This window comes from Molothrus ater, chromosome 22 (genome assembly GCF_012460135.2).
Source record: "Molothrus ater isolate BHLD 08-10-18 breed brown headed cowbird chromosome 22, BPBGC_Mater_1.1, whole genome shotgun sequence".
NCBI classification, from domain to species: domain Eukaryota; kingdom Metazoa; phylum Chordata; class Aves; order Passeriformes; family Icteridae; genus Molothrus; species Molothrus ater.
This window is the reverse complement of record NC_050499.2, coordinates 8,359,218-8,375,884: the sequence shown is the minus strand read 5'-3', so window position 1 is coordinate 8,375,884 and position 16,667 is coordinate 8,359,218. Positions and strand designations below refer to the sequence as shown.

Sequence of the window (16,667 nt, the reverse complement as noted above, 5' to 3'; positions counted from 1 at the left end):
GAAGGCGCGGCTCGGCCTGCCATGCAGCGGCGGCGGCAGGAGAGGGGAAGCGACCACGGGCGGCGCTGACGGGAGGCTGGGCTGGAGCGCCGCGGCGCCGGCATGGGGTGCCTTGGGTGGCTGGGGCGCCCCAGTAAGATAGTCAATAAAACACCCTAAAAATTATTTTAAAAGCCCTGAAAAAGCCCTAAAGGTAAGCTAAACATTTCCAGAGAATTCCTAAAAAACTCCTGCAAAAAAACCCCTAAAATATCCCTAAAAATGCCTGAAAAGATCACCTGAAAGACCCTAAAAAACTGTTTAACCCCTACCTGTAACACTGTGGCCTCCAAACATCATCTCTACCTATTAATCGGGGTAACTGCAAGACCCTCAAACACCACCACAATCACCAGCTTGAGTTGGTCTGGGCAGCACCAAATAAAACAAATTTAAAAGCTTTAAAAATAGAAAAATTAAAAATAAAAATTAAATAAAAAATAAAATAAAAAAATAAAATAAATGCTTTAAAAATGGGAAAATAAAAAAAAAGAAAATTAAAAAAATAAAAGCTTTAAAAACAGAAAAATTAAAACTAAAAATTAAAAAAAATTTAAAAAATAAAAGAATTGCTTAGAAATAGAAAAATTAAAACTAAAAATGAAAAAAATGATATTAAAAAAATGAAAGAAATGCTTTAAAAATAAAAAAATCGAAGCTAAAAAATTAAATGAAAAATAAAATTAAAAAAAAAAATTGCTTTAAAAATAAATCAAAACTAAAAATAAAAAATAAAATTTAAAAAAAATTAAATAAAATAAAGGTTAAAAAAAAATTAAAAATAAAAATTAAATAAAAAATAAAAAAGGTTTAAAAATAGAAAGATCAAAAATAAAAATTAAATAAAAAATAAAAAATAAAAAAAGTTTTAAAAATAAAAAAATCAAAACTAAAAATTAAATAAAAAGGAAAATTAAAAAATAAAATAAATGCTTTAAAAATAGAAAAAGCAAAAAAATAAAAATGAAATAAAAAATAAAATTAAAAAATAAAAAAAAGCTTTAAAAATAGAAAAATTTAAAAAAATTAAATAAAAACTAAAAAAAAATTAAATAGTTCAAAAATAAAAAATTAAAACTAAAAATGAAATAAAAAATAAAATTAAAAAATAAAATAGATGTTTAGAAATAAAAAAAATTAAAACTGAAAATTAAAAAAAATTTAAAAGCTTTAAAAATAGAAAGATCAAAAATAAAAATTAAATTAAAAAAACATTTAAAAATGCTTTAAAAATAAAAAAATCAAAACTAAAAATTAAATAAAAAGTAAAAAGTAAAAATAAAATAAATGCTTTAAAAATAGAAAAAGCAAAAAATAAAAATGAAATAAAATATAATATTTGAAAAATAAAATAAATAGTTCAAAAATAAAAAATTAAAACTAAAAATGAAATAAAAAATTAAATAAAAAAATTTTTAAAAGCTTTAAAAATAGAAAGATCAAAAATAAAATTAAATTAAAAAAACATTAAAAAATGCTTTAAAAATAAAAAAATCAAAACTAAAAATTAAATAAATAATAAATTTTTTTTAAAAAGCATTAAAAATAGAAAAAGCAAAAAATAAAAATGAAATAAAAAATAAAATTAAAAAAATAAAATAAATTATTTAAAAATAAAAAAATTAAAACAAAAAATTAAATAAAAATAAAATTAAAAAATAAAAAAGCTTTAAAAATAGAAAAAGCAAAAAATAAAAATGAAATAAAAAATAAAATTAAAAAAATAAAATAAATTATTTAAAAATAAAAAAATTAAAACAAAAAATTAAATAAAAAATAAAATTTAAAAATAAAATAAAAAGCTTTAAAAATAGAAAAATCAAAAATAAAAATTAAATAAAAAGTAAAAAATAAAATAAATGCTTTAAAAATAAAAAAATCAAAACTAAATATTAAATAAAAACTAAAAAAATAAAATAAATGCTTTAAAAATAGATAAAGCAAAAATAAATATGAAATAAAAAATAAAATTTAAAATATAAAATAAATAGTTTATAAATAAAGAATGAAAACTAAAAACTAAAAAATAAATTTAAAAAAATAAATGCTTTACAAAAAATAAAATAAAAAAATTTAAAATAAAATAAAAAGTTTTAAAAATAGATAAATCAAAAATAAAATTAAATAAAAAATAATAAAAAATCTTTAAAAATCAAAAACTCAAAAGTAAATATTAAGAAAAAAATAAAAATAAAAAAATTTAAAATATGCTTTAGAAATATAAAAATTAAAACTAAAAATTAAATAAAAAGGAAAATTTAAAAATAAAATAAATGCTTTAAAATAGAAAAATTAAAACTAAAAAAAAGATTAAAAAAAGCTTTAAAAATCGGAAAATTAAAAAATATTAAATAAAAATTAAATTTGAAAAATAGAATTAATTAAAAATAATTAAAAAACAAAATAAAATCCGTAAAGTGCTGTAAAAGTTCCATAAAAAAGGTAGTGTTGTAAAGCGCGACTGTCGAAAAAACGCACCTTTTACGACAGTCGCGCTTTACGACACCTTTTACGACAGTCGCGCTTTACGACACCTTTCACGACAGTTTTACGACAGTCGCGCTTTACGGCACCTTTTACGACAGTCGCGCTTTACGGCAGTTTTACGACAGTCGCGATTTACGGCACCTTTTACGACAGTCGCGCTTTACGGCACCTTTTACGACAGTTTTACGACAGTCGCGCTTTACGACACCTTTTACGACAGTCGCGCTTTACGGCACCTTTTACGACAGTTTTACGACAGTCGCGCTTTACGGCAGTTTTACGACAGTCGCGCTTTACGGCACCTTTTACGACAGTCGCGCTTTACGGCAGTTTTACGACAGTCGCGCTTTACGGCACCTTTTACGACAGTCGCGCTTTACGGCAGTTTTACGACAGTCGCGCTTTACGGCACCTTTTACGACAGTCGCGCTTTACGGTAGTTTTACGACAGTCGCGCTTTACGGCACCTTTTACGACAGTTTTACGACAGTCTCGCTTTACGGTACCTTTTACGGCAGTCGCGCTTTACGGTACCTTTTACGACAGTCGCGCTTTGCGGCACCTTTTACGACAGTCGCGCTTTACGGCAGTTTTACGACAGTCGCGCTTTACGACAGTTTTACGACAGTCGCGCTTTACGGCAGTTTTACGACGTTTTATGGAAATTTTACGGCACTTTACAGCGCTTTGGAGTTTTTATTTTGTTTTTCATGTATTTTTAATTAATTTTATTTTATTAATTTTGATTTTTTTAAAATTTTTCTATTTTTAAAGCTTTTTATTTTATTTTTTTAATTTTTTTATTTGTTTTTATTTTTAATTTTCCTATTTTTAAAGCTTTTTATTTTATTTTTAAAATATTTTTAAATTTAATTTTTAAATTTAATTTTTCTTTTTTTAAAGCATTTATTTTTTTTAATTTTGTTTTTTATTTCATTTTTATTTATCTATTTTTAAGGCTTTGTAGTTTTTTAATTTTATTTTTTATTTATTTTTATTTTTAAACCTTTTTATTTTTAAATTTTTTTAATTAATTTTTTTTATTTTTAAAGCATTTATTTTATTTTTTAAATATTTATATTTATTTTTAATTTTTCTATTATTAAAGGTTTTTATTTTTTAAATTTTATTTTTAATTTTTTTAATTTTTCACTTTTTAAACTATTCTTTAAAATTTTTTTATTTTTATTTTTAATTTTTCTATTTTTAAAGCTTTATTTTTTTATTTTTATTTAATTTTTATATTTCATTTTTTTATTTTTGAAGCATTTATTATATTTTTTAATTTTCTTTTTAATTGATTGTTTATTTTTCTTTTTTAAAAGCATTTATTTGATTTGTAAATTTTTTTTATTTAATTTTTAATTTTTCTATTTTTAAAGCCTTTTTAAAATTTTTTAACTTCTTTTTTTTTTAATTTTTCTATTTTAAAAGCTTTTTATTTTATTAATTTTTATTTAATTTTTATATTTAATTTTATTATTTTTAAAGCATTTATTATATTTTTTAATTTTGTTTTTTATTGAATGTTTATTTTTAATTTTTCTATTTTTAATGCTTTTTATTTTTTTAATTTTATTTTTAATTTTTTTATTTTAAGTTTTCTATTTTTAAAGCATTTATTTTTTTTAATTTTGTTTTTTATTTTTCTATTTTTAATTTTTGTATTATTAAAGCATTTATTTTTTAATTTTGTTTTTTTTCTAATTTTTATATTTATTTTTTCTATTTTTAAAGCATTTATTTTTTTGTTTTTTATTTAATTTTCATTTTTTAAATTTTCTATTTTCAAAGTTTTTGAATTTTTAAATTTTATTTTTTATTTATTTTTATTCTTAATTTTTTATTTTTAAGTTTCTATTTTTAAAGCATTTATTTTTTTAATTTTGTTTTTTATTTATTTTTCTATTTTTAATTTTTGTGTTATTAAAGCATTTATTTTTTAATTTTGTTTTTTTTCTAATTTTTATATTTATTTTTTCTATTTTTAAAGCATTTATTTTTTAATTTTTTTTTATTTAATTTTTATTTTTTAAATTTTTTATTTTCAAAGTTTTTGAATTTTTAAATTTTATTTTTTATTTATTTTTATTCTTAATTTTTTTATTTTTAAAGCATTTATTTTTTTAATTTTATTTTTTATTTAAGTTTTATTTTTAATTTTTCTATTTTCAAAGCTTTTTTCTTGTTTAATATTATTTTTTATTTAATTTTTATTTTTAATTTTATATTTTGAAACCCTTTTTTTATTTTTTAATTTAATTTTTAATTTAATTTTTAATTTTTCTATTTTTAAACCTTTTATTAATTTTTAATTTAATTTTTATATTTAATTTTTCTATTTTTAAAGCATTTTTTAAATTTTATTTTTTATTTAATTTTTATTTTTAATTTTTCTCTTTTTAAAGCATTTTATTTTTTTAATTTTCTTTTTATTTTTTAGTTCTAATTTTTCTATTCTTAAAGCATTTATTTTTTTAATTTTGTTTTTTATTTAATTTTTTTTAAATTTTTCTATTTTTAAAGCTTTTTATTTTATTTTATTTGGTGCTGCCCAGACCAATTTAAGCTGGTGATTGTGATGGTGTTTGAGGGTCTTGCATTACGGCACTACATTTTATGGAACTTGTACAGCACTTTACAGTTTGGGTTTTTTTATTATTTATTTTTAATTAATTTTGTTATTTTATTTATTTTTATTTTTAATTTTTCTATTTTTAAAGCATTTTATTACATTTTATTTGGTGATGCCCAAACCTGCTGTAGTGCATTTTTATACTTTGTAATACTTTGAAGTAATTTTTCCCAAATGGTTTATCCCAAACTGTACCCCCCTCCCTTTACCTGTGTTATCCCTCTCCCGGGATGAGATCATCCCCAAACCCCCACCCTGGCTCTCTGTCAATCACTCAGCCTCCCATCCCCCCCATGCAGAAGTTTCAGTCCAAGTCCTCGAGTGATCAGCCAGAGGCTCGGGGTCAGCCCCCCAAGCCTTGCCCCATACGCTGTCCTATATGTCTATCCCCCAGCATCCATCCCTTAGGGTCACTTAATGGTTGGTAGGATGTTATCTACTTTCGGTTTCCACCTCCCTTAAAATGTAACCTTGGCACATCTCCCGGGGCTCTGGGCAGGAGCCCCCTGAGGTGCAGGAGCTCCTATGGGACTCCTAATAAAACCTTGCATTAACCCCTGCTAAGAGTCGGCCCTTTATCTTCTACCGCTGTCTCTGGTGTCTTTTCTGCTGCAAAGGCAACCAGGCCAGGTGCCCTCAGTACCCTCGGGGCACAGAGAGTGTCTCCCCCCAGCCCAGGTGCCCTCAGGGCACAGAGAGTGTCTCCCCCCAGCCCAGGTGCCCTCAGTACCCTCGGGGCACAGAGAGTGTCTCCCCCCAGCCTAGGTGCCCTCAGTACCCTCGGGGCACACACAGAGAGTGTCTCCCGCCAGCCCAGGTGCCCTCACTACCCTCAGGGCAGAGAGAGTGTCTCCCCGCTCTCGGCCGTGCCGGGGCTGCCGACTCAGGACCGGCCGAGGGTTACTGAGGGGCTCGCACAAACCCGCTCGGCCGCAGATTGTGGTGGTGTTTGAGGGTCCTCCAGGACAAGGAGGAGATGAGAATCTTGACTCCCCCTTTCAGAAGGCTGAAATATTATTTTATGATCTCTATTATATTAAAAGAAAATGAGATATTAGAACTACACTAAAAGAGCAAGGAGACATCAGAAAGCTGGAAAGGAATGAATAATAAATACCTGGGACTGCTCACAGCCCCGACACTGCTGGACCATGATTGGTCATCAAGTAGAAACAATGCACAGGAGACCAATTCAAGATGCCCCTGTTGCTAAACCATCTCCAGCCCACACTCCACAGCCAGCAGATTGTTATTGGTTCCATTTCTGTTCTGAGGCTTCTCAGGAGAAAAAACCCAACAAAAGGATTTTCATCAAACACATCAGTGCCAGGTGATGGCACAGGCAGCATCGGCCGGCCGAGGTCACTGTGTCATCCCTGCCAGCCCAGGTGTCACAGCAAGGAGGAGAGAGTTCACCCTGTGCTCACCCTGCAATACAGAGCAATACAACACAACACACATATTAACACAAGATTATAACCTTTTTCTATTTTCATTACTTGTGGATTTATTGTTACAGGACACCCAAAACAACAAAAGCACACAAAAAACAGCACTCATCTACCATTAAACACCCCCTTCAAATGACACACAAACTCACCATCCCTCTCACCACAACTGCTAAATTACACCCCAGCAATCATTGCTCCTCGGGAACATGGTTCCCTGGAGCCTCCAAAAATTCCTCCTGCCTGAAGAAATACCCGGTCCCTGGAGGGTCTGTGCCCAAACTTTGGCGATGAACGTCACCTCGCTGACCGACCGGGACCCGAGAAAAAAACCCAGCCGGGGGAAAAAAAAAAAGAAAAAAAAAACAGCCGGGGGGGTGGGGGGGTAAACCCGGCTGGGGATTTTTTACTCTAAATTTACAAATGAGTTGAAAAACCTGAAAAGCAAAAGTCACACACACAAGGTTAAATCCAGTCAGCATGCGCTCACACACGCAGAGACGAGCAGACGCCGACAGACAGACACGTGCTCTCACACACGCTCATGCACTCCTCCCATTTAAACGTTCCCTGCGGCTCTTACTCGAGATGCTGAAGAACACGCTTCCACGCTTCTTCTGGCTGCCGCTCCTCGACGTCAAATGGTAGATTCTGGGGAAATCGGCAGCCTCGGGGACCTGTGAGACGACAGGAAGCGGTCAACGAGTGGCTGACAGCTAGGACTTGTCCCTGCTCTGACTGATAAATTTTCTACCCTAAACCCCACTAAAGACAGATGAACAGTAAAGTTTTTATAACTGTTCTACCTAACTGTGACTACGTGCCAGGGCAGGGCAGCTCCGACCATAAGTGGTACAACATGAGTACACACAATAAAAGCAGACGCATACAGTGCAAGTGTGCATGGAGTGTAAGTCCATACAATATAAGCCAGCATAGGTACACACAATGTAAGTACATACAGTATAAGTACATACAGTATAAACCAGCATAGGCACACGCAATATAAGTACATACAGTATAAGCCAAGACTTGAGATAGCTCTCTGGAAGATTAATTCTTGAGCCCTGTACCCATTGAGAAGATGGAACCTATAGAACTCCTGCAGTCACGTGAGGAGGGTGTAAGACGCTCCCTCGGGAAGTCCAAGAGAATGGCGTGGAAAAAAAGGCACTACCAAAGCTGGTAGTGAAAAGGAAGACGGATGAGAACATCTTGTCCCTTTGAGACATTCCTGTCTCAAAGAGTAAAAATGTAAAGATGCCGGAATAAGGGATATCCAGAAAGGAACGTGAGTAGAATATGGCCTACGTGGCACGGAATAGTGCCGATAAAGCGTTGAGACGTAACAAAGGCCTGTGACACGTAAGACGATGGACACAGACTACATAACACAGACATGGACGACATAACACAGACACGGACGACATAACACAGAGACGAGTGACAACTGCCTGGCACTGTCCCCGTAGGGACCCGAGATTCCTAGTGCAAGGTGAGCCAGAGGCTGATGATGCCAAAGGAAAGGAAGCCCTATGACGATGGCACGTGATGATGAAATGTAACTCGTTAAAAGAAGTTCGTGCTGAAGCAGTTAAGAGGATGCTCGAGAGGGCCGGCGAGCCTAGAGAAGGAAGCCGACTGCCGGGTGACCGTGGCCGTAGCTCCGGACGTGAAGGCGAGCTCCTCGGGGGAAAGATCTGTGACGACGTCGAGTCGAGGGAGGCGGACGACGCAAAGTTCCCGAGAATTTGGAGATGGGTCGGAACTGTCCTGCCCGGCAAAGGCTCTGGCGAGGCTGAGGGGAAACCCTCTCCCTTTATGCCAGAGAGCCCACCCCGCTACAGAGCTCTCCACCAAGCTGACATCAAATTGCCTCCTCTGAGAGTAAAGGCTATTCCCCTTCTCCCAACCACTGGCCCCGACACTTAGCTTTTGGAAGATGAGAGGACAAAACCCATCCTCGGTCAGACGTGGACATTGAGATGCTCTCCGTGTGTGCTTCGGTGCTGCCGTTTCCAAGCTTGGGCTACGAGCCTCCCCAGGGTACCTAAGGCAAAACAGAAAACCTGACTATTGCCCTCAACAACAGTAATCCCTGGGACTCCTCCGCACCACTGCCCCGGCTCAGCTCAAATCTTGATTTGGCTCCGGAGGGTGCCCGGAAGAGACCTGCAAAGAGAAAAGGGACACGCTTAGCATACTGCTGTGTAATGCTCACCTAGGAATCAGCCTGCCTAAACACCGACTCACCTGCCCTCCTCTGTTCCTTGGCGTGCCTAGGGCAGCGACAGCACCTGCAAAGAAACAAAGCAGAAAAGCATGGTGACATACTGTGAAAACACAACCTCCCAAATCTGACAAGGATGCCACACCGATACCTTAAGCTCTCACCCACCTGGCATAGGCATGCTCGGCCAGGAGAGATGGCAAGTGGACCACCTAAAATAAAAAAACAAGAGGAGATGCTTAGAGCTGCACCAAAACTGAGACCTCAGCAATAACAACTGCTTCTGTACGCTATTCAATGCTCACCTTGCCCACTCGGCCTTGACTGCTGCTCTCGGCCTTGACCTCCTAAAAAGAGAGACAACGAACAATGCTGTAACGGCCACCATTTATGCTTCCTCTGCAGAGACAAATGGTGACTGACCTGCTCGGGGCAATCCCCGCAACTGGGATGGGGGCTCTGCCCTGGATTTTATACTTCTGCATCTGAAAGAAAGTCAGGACAAAAGTCAATCTGTTGCAGGGTAACTTAATAGCTCCAGATATCTTTTGTCCAACTAGACCCCACATTACAAACTTCAAGTCCCCGGGACTTCTCCTATTGCACCAGGCTATGCGGCAGGGCAGAGCAGCTCCGGCACAAATGTGTGCGCACACACCCGTGACACGGGACAGACAGGACGTGACAGACAACGGGGACACAACACGGACAGAAAGCTCCTGGCAAGGAAAATGGCTGCGAGGACTGAGAGAATGCAAAAGGAGATGACCGAGGGGAGACCGATGGTGAGCTGATGAGGCTCAGAGAAACCTGGAGGAAGAAGATGCTAACCGAATGATTTATTCCAAGAACTGCAAAGATGGATGCCCAAGAATCCCACGGCCAGAAGCCTCTACCTGCCCTCACCTTCTCACAAGTCCTAGTCCACCATAAGGGATCCTGGCGGGGCAGAGCTGTCCATACAGCTCAGAACAAGACCTGAAAAGACATCTGACCGGATGCTTCTAAAGAGACAAGAGAGTCTGATGCCCGTCTGAGATCCCGAGTCCAAAGTTCTATGGCCTGGGTTCCAGGCCAAGGAATGCAGAGATCACAGATGCTAACAATGATGCCAGGGTTTCTGACAGGCCCCTCCAAGGCCTAAGATAAAAGACATGACATATCCAAACACACATAATACACAAAAGACAAGTGACACAATACACACCGGGACTGCTCTGCCCTGCGCGCCTCAGCACTGTGAGCCAAAGCCAGGCTTTGCATTTATGGGGCCTAAGGGGCCACTTCATGGACACCCCCATGTCCAAAGGAGATTCAAAAATGCCTCACGGTGGGTCCCTACCCTGCGCCCCGCTTTCATCCCCTCTGTGGGTTGTAGCCCTCTACTTATCTCTCGGACATCTGGGGATGCAGGTCCGTGTCAGGTGCAACAGAAGGCAGCCTCAACATCTGGGAAGTTCCTGCTGGCACTGTTGTTCGACAACTCCCTGTTGTTTCTTAGTCAGCTACGTGAAAGAAATGCAAATATCAGTCCATGATCTCTGCAGCACACTGGCCAAAACCCAACAATTCTGCCACTCACCGTTCTCCTAAGAATGCCCGGCTCCTGGGGCTGCACCCTTCGGCCACGCCCCGAGGCTGATGCCATGGTCACGGGGTAAGCCTGGGGTAAGAGGAGATGAGGTGATTTGGCATTGCTGACACCTGAGCGGACCCAAGCTTCTCCTCCCTACTTCCCCGACTCACCGCAACTCCTCATCCGGTGCCCAAGGCCACCTGGATGGCACCTTGAAATAGAAAAGATCTGGGCTTCCGCACCAGGTCCTGTAATGCGTCCACAGGGCTCACACGTGCAGGGAACCCGGTGCCTCGGACGGCTGGTGACGGGGGCTTGGCAGGCTCCGAGTGGATTGCCTAAAGCACAAAAACGAGAATGGAGACTTAGACTTGCCCCAGGAATTGAGACCTCAGCAACAAGAAATGCTACTGATCACCTTGCTCTCCTGATCTTGATTTCTGGGATCCAGCTATACTTCCTAAAAATAAAGACAAAAAAAAAAAAAGCTGTAACAGGGTCACCCTTGACACTCCCCCTGCAGAAAGAAATGGTGACTGACCTGCTTGTGGGAAGCCCCTCACCCAGGATGGGGGGCTCTGCCACGGATGCAATGCATCTGCACCTGAAAGAAAGTCAGAACATATGTCAAACACCTGCAGGATAACTCAAAAGCTGCAAACACCTTAGGTCAATCTAGGAATGGCATCTAGAGTCCAACTACACCCCACATTACAAATTTCAACTTCCCGGGACTTCTCCTATTGCACCAGGCTATGCGGCAGGGCAGAGCAGCTCCGGCACAAATGTGTGTGCACACACCCGTGACACAGGACAGACAGGACGTGACAGACAACGGGGACACAACACGGACAAATCTCCTGGCAAGGAAAATGGCTGCGAGGACTGAGAGAATGCAAAAGGAGATGACCGAGGTGAGACCGATGGTGAGCTGATGAGGCTCAGAGAAACCTGGAGGAAGAAGATGCTAACCGAATGATTCATTCCAAGAACTGCAAAGATGGATGCCCGAGAATCCTACGGCCAGAAGCCTCTACCTGCCCTCACGTTCTTTCGAGTCCTAGTCCGCCATAATGGATCCTGGCGGGGTATAGCTGTCCATACAGCTCAGAACAAGACCTGAAAAGACATCTGACCGGATGCTTCTAAAGAGACAAGAGAGTCTGATGCCTGTCTGAGATCCCGAGTCCAAAGTTCCATGGCACTGGTGCCAGGCCAAGGAATGCAGAGATCACAGATGCTAACAATGATGCCAGGGTTTCTGACAGGCCCCTCCAAGGCCTAAGATAAAAGACATGACATATCCAAACAACACATAATGCACAATAGATAAGTGACACGATACACACCGGGACTGCTCTGCCCTGCGCACATCAGCACTGTGATCCAAAGCCAGGCTTTGCTTTTATGGGGCCTCAGGGGCTGCTTCATGGATAGCCCCTATCACCAAAGGAGACTCAAAAACCCCTCCCAGTAATACCCAAACCAGCCCCCTGCTTTCCATCCCCTCTGTGGGTCATGGCCCTCTACTTATCTCTCGCACAGCTGGGGATGCCGGTCTCGGGTGTGAAGAAAGGCCACCTCGTCAGCCGGGAAGCTCCTGCTGGCACCGGGCTGGTGTCTCTCCGACAGCTGTATTAAAGAAAACCAAATATCAGCGCCTGATCTTGGCAGCCCATGGGTCAAAACCCCACAAGTCTGCTACTCACCGTGCTCCTAAGAACGCTCAGCTGCTCGGTTCGCACGCTTCGGGCACGCTCGGAGACCGAGGCCGTCGTCACAGGGGGTGCCTGGGTTAAGAAGAGATGAGGTGATTTGGCATGGCTGAAACCTGAGGGGACCCTCGCTCCTCCTCCCTACTTCCCCGACTCACCGCAGCTCCTGGGCAGCGGCTGAAGGCCACCTGGATGGCACCTTGAAATAGAAGAGTTCAGGGCTTCCTCACCAGATCCTGTAACGCATCCACAGGGCTCACACGTGCAGGGAACCCGGTGCATCGGACGGCTGGTGACGGGGGCTTGGCAGGCTCCGAGTGGATTGCCTAAAGCACAAAAACGAGAATGGAGACTTAGACTTGCCCCAGGAATTGAGACCTCAGCAACAAAAACTGCTACTGATCACCTTGCTCTCCTGAACTTGACTGCTGAGATCCAGATTTACTTCCTAAAAAGAAAGACAAAAAACAGCGCTGTAACAGGGTCACCCTTGACACTCCCCCTGCAGAAAGAAATGGTGACTGACCTGCTTGTGGGAAGCCCCTCACCCAGGATGGGGGGCTCTGCCACGGATGCAATGCATCTGCACCTGAAAGAAAGTCAGAACATATGTCAAACACCTGCAGGATAACTCAAAAGCTACAAACACCTTAGGTCAATCTAGGAATGGCATCTAAAGTCCAATACAGCCCACATTACAAATTTCAACTCCCCAGGACTTGTCCTATTGCACCAGGCTATGCGGCAGGGCAGAGCAGCTCGGGCACAAATGTGTGTGCACACACCCGTGACACAGGACAGGACGTGACAGACAACGGGGACACAACACGGACAGAAATCTCTGGGCAAGAAGGATGACTGCAAGGAGCACAAGGACAGAAAATTAGATGACTGAGGTAAGACGGATGGCGAGCTAATGAGGCTCAGAGAAACCTGGAGGAAGAAGTTGCTAACGGAATTATTCATTCCAAAAACTGCAAAGATGGATGCCCGAGAATCCTACGGCCAGAAGCCTCTACCTGCCCTCACGTTCTTTCGAGTCCTACTCTGCCATAATGGATCCTGGCGGGGCATAGCTGTCCATACAGCTCAGAACAAGACCTGAAAAGACATCTGACCGGATGCTTCTAAAGAGACAAGAGAGTCTGATGCCCGTCTGAGATCCCGAGTCCAAAGTTCCATGGCACTGGTGCCAGGCCGAGGAATGCAGAGATCACAGATGCTAACAATGATGCCAGGGTGTCTGACAGGCCCCTCCAAGGCCTAAGGTAAAGGACATGACATATCCAAACAACACATAACACACAAAAGACAAGTGACACGATACACACCGGGACTGCTCTGCCCTGCGCACCTCAGCACTGGGACCCAAAGTCAGGGTTTGCTTTTATGGGGCCTAAGGGGCCGCTTCATGGACACCCCCATGTCCAAAGGAGACTCAAAAACCCCTCCCAGTGGGTCCCTGCCCTGCGCCCCGCTTTCATCCCCTCTGTGGGTTGTAGCCCTCTACTTATCTCTCAGACATCTGGGGATGCAGGTCCGTGTCCGGTGCAAAAGAAGGCAGCCTCAACATCTGGGAAGTTCCTGCTGGCACTGTTGTTCAACAGCTACCTGTTGTTTCTTAGTCAGCTACATGAAAGAAATGCAAATATCAATGCATGATCTCTGCAGCACACTGGCCAAAACCCAACAATTCTGCCACTCACCGTTCTCCTAAGAATGCCCGGCTCCTGGGGCCGCACCCTTCGGCCACACTCCGAGGCTGATGCCGTGGTCACGGGGTAAGCCTGGGGTTAAGAGGAGACGAGGTGATGTGGAATTGCTGAAACCTGAGTAGACCCTCGCTCCTCCTCCCTACTTCCCCGACTCACCACAACTCCTCATCCGGTGCCCAAGGCCACCTGGATGGCACCTTGAAATAGAAGAGTTCAGGGTTTCATCACCAGGTCCTGTAATGCATCCACAGGGCTCGCACGTGCAGGGAACCCGGTGCATCGGCCGGCTGGTGACGGGGGCTTGGCAGGCTCCCAGTGGATTGCCTAAACCACAAAAAAGAGAATGGAAGCTTAGAGCAGCACCAGAAACTGAGACTGGAGCAATAACAGCTACTTCTCTCCACTGCTCACCTTGACTGCTGGTATCCAGATTTACTTCCTAAAAAGAAAGACAAAGAACAGAGCTGTAACAGAGTCACCGCATACACTTCTGCTGCAGAGACAAATGTTGCCTCACCTGCTCGGGGGAAACCACTCACCCGGGATGGGGCCCTCTGGCACACATTTAATCCATCTGAATCTGCAAAAAAAGTCAGGACAAGAGTCAAACTGTTGCAGGATAACTTAAGAGCTCCAGATATCTTGTGTCCATCTACAAATCCCACCTAGACTCCAACTACACCCCACATAACAAACTTCAAGTCCCCGGGACTTCTCCTATTGCACCGGGCTATGCGGCAGGGCAGAGCAGCTCCGGCACAAATGTGTGCTGACACTCGTGACACAGGACAGGACATGACAGACAACGGGGACACAACACGGACAGAAATCGCCTGGCAAGGAAAATGGCTGCGAGGACTAAGAGAATGCAAAAGGAGATGACCGAGGGGAGACCGATGGTGAGCTGATGAGGCTCAGAGAAACCTGGAGGAAGAAGATGCTAACTGAACGATTTATTCCAAGAACTGCAAAGATGGATGCCCGAGAATCCTACGGCCAGAAGCCTCTACCTGCCCTCACGTTCTTTCGAGTCCTAGTCCGCCATAATGGATCCTGGCGGGGCATAGCTGTCCATACAGCTCAGAACAAGACCTGAAAAGACATCTGACCGGATGCTTCTAAAGAGACAAGAGAGTCTGATGCCTGTGTGAGCTCCTAAGGCGAAAGTTCTATGGCCTGGGTGCCAGGCCGAGGAATGCAGAGATCACAGATGCTAACAATGATGCCAGGGTTTCTGACAGGCCTCTCCAAGGCCTAAGGTAAAGGACATGTAAAGGACATGACATATCCAAACAACACATAACACACAAAAGACAAGTGACACGATACGCACCAGGACTGCTCTGCCCTGCGCACCTCAGCACTGGGACCCAAAGTCAGGCTTTGCTTTTATGGGGCCTAAGGGGCCGCTTCATGGACACCCCCATGTCCAAAGGAGACTCAAAAACCCCTCCCGGTGGGTCCCTACCCTGCGCCCCGCTTTCATCCCCTCTGTGGGTTGTAGCCCTCTACTTATCTCTCAGACATCTGGGGATGCCGGTCCGTCTCAGGTGTAAAAGAAGGCAGCTGCGACATCTGGGAAGTTCCTGCTGGCACTGTTGTTCAACAGCTACCTGTTGTTTCTTAGTCAGCTACATGAAAGAAATGCAAATATCAATGCATGATCTCTGCAGCACACTGGCCAAAACCCCACAATTCTGCTACTCACCGTTCTCCTAAGAATGCCCGGCTCCTGGGGCCGCACCCTTCGGCCACGCTCCGAGGCTGATGCCGTTGTTACGGAGTAAGCCTGGGGTAAGAGGAGACAAGGTGATGTGGCGCTGCTGAAACCTGAGCAGACCCTCGCTCCTCCTCCCTACTTCCCCGACACACCGCGACTCCTCGGCCCATGCCCAAGGCTACCCTGGTGACACCTTTAACCAGAAAAGGCAGAGGCTTCATCAACGAGTCCCGTGATTCTTCTGCAGAGCTCCGGAGAGCGGCACACCCGGTGCATCGGACAGTTGGTGACTGGGGCTCGGCGTACTCTGAGTGGATTGCCTAAAGTGCAGAAACAGGAACAGATGCTTAGAGTTGCACCAGGAAGTGAGACTTGGGAAATAACAACTGCTTCTGGATGCTACTCAATGCTCACCTTGCCCACCTCATCTTGACTGCTGACATCCAGCTTTACCTCCTAAAAAGAAAAAGAACAGAGCTGTAACAAAGTCACACTTTACACTCCCCTTGCAGAGACAAACGGTGCCTGACCTGCTCGGGGGAACCTCCTCACTCGGGATGGGTGGAAGGATTTTGCCCTGGATTTTATCCTTCTGCGTCTGAAAGAAAGCGAGGACAAAAGGCAAAGGGCTGCGGGATAACTTCATGGCTCCAAACATCTTCTATCTACCTAGGAATATCATCTAGAGTCTGGCAACACCCCACAAACTGCAAGTCCCTGGGACTTGTCCTCTTGCAGCAGGCTATGCGGCAGGGCAGGGCAGAGCAGCTCCGGCACAAATATGTGCGGACACCCGTGACACGGAACGTGACAAACAGGGGGACGATAAACACAACACATTATGCTTGTGGTGAGGGTCTCGAGGGGAAAAGGCAAAAGGGACCCCAAAGACACAATAGGTAACACGGTACACCGGACAACACGACGGGGACCGGAACTGTTCTGCGCTGCCCGCCTGAAAGCTGCCATCAAAAGTAGAACCTCTCCCTTTAGCTGTCCTAAGAGGCCCCTTGGAGGAGATTGCTTTTCCCTCTGCTAATTTTTAAATCTGCCCCAGGAACTCCCAACCCACTACTCTCCCATTGTCCCAACTCCAGGCCGT

The 16,667-nt window shown here is 41.5% G+C and overlaps 1 long non-coding RNA gene across 1 annotated transcript; it reads right to left on the bottom strand.

Annotated features, from left to right (window-relative positions):
* Positions 1-6,157: 6,157 nt before the first annotated feature.
* On the bottom strand, positions 6,158-8,649 carry LOC129046922 (uncharacterized). The gene is made up of 2 exons (XR_008508776.1): positions 7,193-8,649; positions 6,158-6,589 (listed from the first exon to the last, which is right to left on the bottom strand). It is a non-coding gene; the product is annotated as an uncharacterized LOC129046922 (long non-coding RNA).
* Between the last annotated feature and the right edge of the window lie 8,018 nt (positions 8,650-16,667).